Below are 6000 nucleotides of genomic sequence, written 5' to 3'. Positions count from 1 at the left end.
CGGTGCATTTTTCTCCCCAGACATGCTTGCTGACAGCACACAGGCCAGCACTCAAAAATGCTTATCATTACAAAAATGAATATACTACCTTTCATTACCCAATATTAGCACAAGTAAAACCATAAATAAAAACACTACTGAATAAATAAATGCTTTTTTCATGGAACTGATTTTGGCACACAAGGTCCTCTGGGGTGCTCCACCTCCCCAGGCTGAGGGTTTGCATGTGTGAGTGACTCAACCTATTTGGCACTAGCTACGCTCTCCCTCCGTACGTCCCTAGCATCTCAATCCTCCTACTCCTCAACTGGGGGAGTTCTCCTCTCCCCCCTCCCCACACCCACCTCCCTTTCATCTCCCTCCCCCTTGTTCCTTAATAACAGAGGTAGATCGGTCTCCCTCCACTCTCACTCTCCTCCCTCCCCCCTGCTCCTTAACAGAGGTAGACCCGTCTCCCTCCCTCCCCCTGCTACCTAATAGCGGGCTGCAGTAAGTCCATCAGTAGAACTGCATAAAGAAGTCAGGAGCCCAGTCCAGGGCGGTCTGGGCCACAGCCAGCGCGGCCGCCCCCAGGGTGGCTGAGATGCCCCACACGGCCATCTTGACAAGCTGGTTGGCAGCTTGGTTGGGCTGCGTGTCCATGGGCAGGGCCATTTGGAAGTCTGGGCCCCCTCGGCCTTGGGCTGGGCCCCGAAGGAGCTGCCGACGGAGGACCGAGTCGGGCCGCTGCTGCTGAGTGGTCATCTGGAAGGCCTTGAAACAGTTGATGGTGATGCTGGAGAGAGACAGAAGGAGATACTGTTTTTGTCTGATAGGGTGTTAGCAGTTACTCATCGGCCGAGTTGGTTACGGCTCACAAGAATACTGAAACAGACAGTAGAAAAATAAATAGGGTCGGCACTTCACAATATGAGTTGTCCTACTACAGGAAATTGCCCATTGTTTACCACTGTCAAAGTGGAAGGAGAAAGGGGGAGGAGGTCTCGTGGCCTTGCAGTGAAAGATAGTAAACGACAGAGTGAAGAAATGTCAATAATGTCAATAAGAAAGACAGAAGGAAGAGAGACGGGTGACAAAAGAAGAAGAAATGCTCCATATGGGAGGGAGGGAGTGAGCAGTGCCCTATGGTCTCAAACAATTTTAATTTGGCTACGGCTTTTTCTCAATTACAATAGCAACACAACACCAGAAGCAACAGCCAGCACTTATGGGCAAGACAACGGCAACAGGGCACATTTTTTTTCCATCTTCTTCTACTCAACAGTTTGGAGAAAAACATCATTAAAAAAAACGTAAAATATTCACTTCCATTTCATTATCGTCCCTCTGGAAATAATAGTAAACATTACACTGCAACACGAAATGCAAATGCATTTTCTCTCTGATTATGAACGTTGTAAAAAGAAAAACGGGACGTTTAATGACAGAAAAAAGCCTCTCGGAAAATGGTACTCCGAGCGAGCGTGCGTTTGTGCGCTGAGGGGCTCAATGTCTTTAAGTCTTTCGTTAGACTTTTTGATTCTCCCTCTCTCCCATTAGAATCGTCTGCTAATGAGCCCAGGCTGAAAATAGCTGACAGGTAACGGCAGACAATTAACTTTTAAACTTTCACTTTAAACAGCTTAACACCCCAGAGGGCCCAGCTCCTCAGATGAACCTCCTTCTGTAGTTTACAGTACATACAGTAGTGGCTGACTTCTATCACTCACTCTTCCTTCATTCCTCTCTCCGACAGCATCCCAAATGGCACCCTATTCCCTATTTTTTTTTTTTTAATCTTTATTTTAACAGGGAAAACAGACTGAGACCTGGATCTCTTTTACGGCTGTGCCCTGTGTAAACATGTTGACATGTACAGTTTTAGGCATACAGACAAGAACATTTCAAACATACAAAACAAAGACACAATTCAACAGAAACAATCACAGACAACATCATATTGATCCTCCATAACATTTTTAAAATGGGCAAGGGACACCAGAGTGTCTAACTTAAGTTGGATCTGCAGTTTGTTCCATAAATAAGGCGCAAAGGAACTAAAGGCAGTCCTACCCAACTCTGTGGAGACCGCAGGAGTCTCTAATGTAATCCACATCTGTGATCTGGTTTTAAAATGTGTATATCTAGTGGAAATTAATGATGATATATATGGAGGTAGTTTTAAAAGAAGTGCTTTATAAATAAACAAGAGAGCATGTTGCTCTCGCCTCACAGATAGAGAGGCCCAACCCACATGTTGATATAGGATACAGTGATGAGTTTTGTAACTATCACCCGTGATAAACCTGAGTGCACAATGGTAAATAGCATCCAGTGGTTTTAATGTGTTTGCCGATGCATGCATATAGATAATATCACCATAATCTAAAACGGACATAAAAGTAGCCTGCACAATTTGTTTTCTATTTACAAAGGACAGACAAGCCCTGTTTCTGTAAAGGAACCCTATCTTGAATTTGAGCTTTTTTCCCAATTCAGTAACATGTTTTTTAAAAGAAAGCCTATCATCTAACCATACCCCTAAATATTTATATGCAGAGACCTGTTTGATTTGAGTACCATCCAAGCTAGTGATTACAAAAGTGTTTCTAACTGAGAGTTTAGACCTAGAAAAAAACATGACATTTGTTTTCTTAGCGTTTAAAACAAGTTTAAGCTGTAAAAGAGACCCCTGTAGTATCCTAAAATCAGACTCCAACTGCATTAAAGCTTGGTCCGCTGTTGGAGCAATAGAGTACATCACTGTGTCATCTGCATATAAATGGAATTTACAATATCTGACATCATCACCAATGTTGTTTATATAAAGTGAGAACAATAGTGGGCCAATTATTGAACCCTGAGGGACCCCTTTAAGTAACTGTAAGGAGTCAGACTTGACCCCGTCGACCATGACGGCCTGAGTTCTATCTTTAAGATAGTCATAAAACCATCGGCAGGCATCAGTGCCCACTCCTATAGATGACAGCTTACTCAAAAGGATAGCATGGTCTACAGTGTCAAAAGCTTTTGACAAATATACAAACAACGCAGCACAGTGCTTTCTATCATCTAAGGCATTTGCAATATCATTTACAACAAGCATAGATGCCGATGTGGTACTGTGTTTATATCTAATACCAGATTGATTGGTGCTAAGAATACTGTTAGCAGAAAGAAAAGACTGTAACTGTTTGTTGACTATAGATTCTAGGATCTTTGCCAGACAAGGGAGCCTAGAGATGGGTCGATAGTTATCCAAATCACTACCGTCACCTCCCTTATGTAATGGCAGAACAAAAGCTGCTTTCCACACCTTAGGGATAATTCCTGTGCTTAATGTTAGATTAAAAATGTGTGTCACTGAGGTGAACGACTTTTGACCAGAGCTACCTTGTCAAAAGTAGTGCACCAAGTTAATATTTGTAACGTGATCCTGCGTTATGTGTATTGTATAATGTGAAAAAAAATGTAAATGTTGATCATAAAAAAATAACAATTGATGCAATAAATAGGGAATAGGGTATGATTTGGAACACAGCCTCCATGTGACAGTGATAGTACAGTACAGTAGGTGGCTGGCTTAGCCTGTCCTCTCCTCTCGTTTCTCCTCCTGTTGAAAGGGTCTAGGACCTCGTCAATGACAGTGACACTCAGTCTTTGAATACAGCTGACAGGATAGTGACATTATGACCATGATCAAAGCAGCTCATTCTAAACCTTGAGAGAATTTGAGAAATATTTTGCGAGGTACAGGTGGCTTTGCTGGCGTCTTACCTTTGAAATGAAATATGTGGTCATTACAGGGATTTCAAAACAAATGTAAAAAATCCTATGAGCATTGTGACCCTTCCATCCCGTGCCTGCCTGCCTGCTGGTCATTCACCGTATGTGACCTTGGCCTAACCTGTACTGTCAGTGGTTCTGTTCCACAGTAGTTGTGTAGTCATTAGTACACCATGGATGTGTCGCAAATGGCACCCTATTCCCTTGTCCGAAGTAAAGTAAGGACACAACAGCGGTCAGACGGGTGATTCAGCATGCAGCTATCCTCGTGACCCAGAAGAAGCAGAGGATGTTCAGTGTGGTTGAGTCATCATCACCGACCCGGCCTGTTTGTCATGTCACCACCGGGAGCTGCTCTCTCAGCCGTGCAGCATGACGCAACACTACACCCCTGCTCGCTCTCTCGCTCTCTTACATTAGAGACACACCACAACTCAGAGTCAATATGCTGCAGCTAGATCTAAAATACACTGTATCAGTTAGTCACTCGTCGTCACACTTTCACTTGCATTTCATGTCATGCATCGCCCTACTACTGGGCAAGAGGAGGGAGGCGAGGTCACCTGTTACTCTATACTGGGTCAAAGTCAAACCAACGTATACATGACCTTCCTGTAAGGAGTTAATGTCATGTCTCGTATACAAGAGCCCCACAGCCACCGCTCATTCAGCCTAGCTCTCCTGGGTTGTATTCATTAGGCACCAAATGGAAGAAAACGGACTGAAACAGGGAGGATTCTACCTGGAGTGTCTAATAAGAAATGCTAATTTTCCTTTTCTGTGGCAAAACGTTGTGTGTGCACTAATGAATACGAACCTGTCCTGGGTGTCACCAACTCTTTCTACCCAACGTCACCTGTTGTGAGATCAACCCAGGCCAACCCTCACTGACTTTCTGACTGACTCAGCACTTCCTACAATAAGAAGGAAGCAGCAACTAGCCAGAGAGCTTGTGTCGCTACACTGCCCTCCAGGCAGACATTTGTATCCAGCTGTCACTCAAGGCCCCTTGTCAGCAATGTCATTTACTCCTGGAGAGGAATGACTGCAGCGCGGGGTGGAAGGATACAGACAGAGGGATGACTGCAGCATCAGTGGAAGGATATGGGCTACGGAGAGGGGAAGTGATGGGGGGAATGTGATTAGGTATGGTACACCTACACACATTGACACAATCAGCGGCAAGCGTTATATCACACAAGGTCACAACCTTTTTCTTTTATATTCATTTTTGTACTTTTATTTCGACAGGGAAGTCATACTAAGACTAGGGTCTATTTTACAGATGAGCCCTGCATAAATACATCAACACATGCAATATACAAAATCAAAAAACATATGAAAAAAAAAGACATTTATCAACATTGAGGTCTGACCAAGAGGGACCAGAACGTCTACACTGAAGAAAAATATAAACGCAAAATGTAGAAGTGTTGTTCCCATGTTTCATGAGCTGAAAGATATCCCCGTTAGTGAGCATTTCTCCTTTGCCAAGATAATCCATTCACCTGACAGGTGTGGCATATCAAGAAGCTCATTACACAGGTGCACCTTGTGCTGGGGACAATGAAAGGCCACTCTACAATGTGCAGAGAATTTAGCAGTACATCCAACCAGAATCACAACCGCAGGCCACATGTATGGCGTACTGTGCGTGAGCAGTTTGCTGATGTCAACGGTGTGAACAGAGTGCACCATGGTGGTGGTGGGGTTATGGTATGGACAGGCATAAGCTACGGACAACGAACACAATTGCATTTTATTGATGGCAATTTGAATGCACAGATTCCACGACGAGATCCTGAGGCCCAATATCGTGCCATTCATCACCTCCTGTTTCAGCATGATAATGCACATCCCAATGTCACCAGGATCTGTACACAATTCCTTCAAGCTGAAAATGTCCCAGTTCTTCCATGGGCTGTATACTCACCAGACATGACACCCATTGAGCATGTTTGGGATGCTCTGTGTTGACATGTACGACATCATGTTTTAGTTCCCCCCAATATCCAGAAACTTCACACAGCCATTGAAGGAGTGGGACAACATTCCACAGGCCACAATCAACAGCCTGATCAACTCTATGTGAAGGAGATGTGTCACGCTGCATGAGGCAAATGGTGGTCACACCCGATACTGACTGGTTTTATGATCCATGCTCCTACTTTTTTAAAGGTATCTGTGACCAACAGATGCATACCTGTATTCCCAGTCATGTGAAATCCATAGATT

General features: G+C 44.0%; 1 pseudogene; it reads right to left on the bottom strand.

Moving 5' to 3' along the window:
- Positions 1-498: 498 nt before the first annotated feature.
- LOC106570409 (TBC1 domain family member 20-like) overlaps positions 499-6000 on the bottom strand; it is a 49034-nt pseudogene continuing 43532 nt past the window's right edge.

The sequence above is a fragment of the Salmo salar genome, chromosome ssa14 (genome assembly GCF_905237065.1).
Source record: "Salmo salar chromosome ssa14, Ssal_v3.1, whole genome shotgun sequence".
NCBI classification, from domain to species: Eukaryota; Metazoa; Chordata; class Actinopteri; order Salmoniformes; family Salmonidae; genus Salmo; species Salmo salar.
This window is presented reverse-complemented; position numbering and strand designations above follow the sequence as displayed.